The sequence below is a fragment of the Nicotiana sylvestris genome, chromosome 8 (assembly GCF_000393655.2).
Source record: "Nicotiana sylvestris chromosome 8, ASM39365v2, whole genome shotgun sequence".
Taxonomy (NCBI): domain Eukaryota; kingdom Viridiplantae; phylum Streptophyta; class Magnoliopsida; order Solanales; family Solanaceae; genus Nicotiana; species Nicotiana sylvestris.
Window position 1 is genome coordinate 118,025,261 of NC_091064.1, and position 1,280 is coordinate 118,026,540.

The window sequence follows — 1,280 nt, forward strand, 5'->3', positions numbered from 1 at the left end:
CAGCGCAGTTGGGTATTTGGGACAGCCGAGGGGACTTGACCCCAGCTCCGCAACACTTTCCTATCGAAGTTTATATGGCATGGTACCGCACTGTTTCCCGACTTTTTATCGGGAACCCAGTTCATCAGGTAGATGGTCGATACGTCTCATACGCCGGGAGACATGAGGCTCTGGTATGTTTTCTGTTATTATCAATTACTTTAATAGTAATTTCTAGTCAAATACGTAGTTTATATTAAAAACTTTTGTGCAGGCGATTGGATTGCATACCGTATATCGTATGGGGCAGCAGATGCAGAGTTATGTCCACGACCCTGTGATCATGCAGGACTATAGTCGTCGCATAATGGATGTGGCTGCCCAGACACTGCAGCGAGGCCGATCGGATCAGCGTTTGGCACACCAGCCAGATTATGTTGACCCAGCCACATACCAGCGAGGTCGTGGTATGCCACGGGGTGGTGGCCGACGAGCTGCTGCTGCTCCACGACGACCTGCTGGTGTTGGACGACGCGGTCGTGGGCGGAGAGGAGGTCCCCAGCAAGGGGGCTTTGAGGCTCCTGCTGATGATGTTGCTACTGATATGGGAGGTGTCATGCATGAGACCGACATGCCGTCTTACAGCCTTGGCATTTATGACACTCCAGGGACGTCGCAGGTGACCCCATCGGGTCAATTCTTGATCATGGGCTCGGATTTTCAAGGAGTGGAGTTGGGTAAGATATTTCCCTGGCCCGTCTACCACTGATGAGTCTCGACCGATCCGAGATTTTGATAGTGGGCACCGACTGAGTTATGGCAGCTCATCACATGCGCAGGTATGAGTTTATTAGTATTAATTTTATTACTGTTTTTACTATAACTTATTTATTTTGTTTTAACTTTATTAATTTACTTTTTTAGGCTTCATGCGATGCTGCGACAGATGACTACATTCAGGATCCAGACACGATTATGGTAAGACAATATAAATTTTTGTGAATTGTTATGTAGTTTTCTATACTAAGTTTGATATTATTATGTAGCCTTCTACTGGACCTGACAGCACCACCGATACATGTCATCCTGTGCCGCATCCGGCCATAAGGAGACGACTTGATGATGATGATCCTGATAGCGTACCCGGGCGGCAGGGGATGCGCCTCAGGCCAACGGCTACTTTGAGACACACCGGATGCGGGACACATTGATTCGGTCTTCCATATTTTTGTTTTTTTGGTGTAAATAATATTTTTTTGTACATTAACAACAATATTTAGTCGAATATGACAGTTACTTTT

At 46.5% G+C, this 1,280-nt stretch overlaps 1 long non-coding RNA gene across 1 annotated transcript; it reads left to right on the plus strand.

The window, feature by feature from the left end:
• Nucleotides 1-736: 736 nt before the first annotated feature.
• Nucleotides 737-1,280, plus strand: LOC138876560 (uncharacterized). The gene is made up of 3 exons (XR_011401909.1): nt 737-818; nt 904-957; nt 1,026-1,280. It is a non-coding gene; the product is annotated as an uncharacterized lncRNA (long non-coding RNA).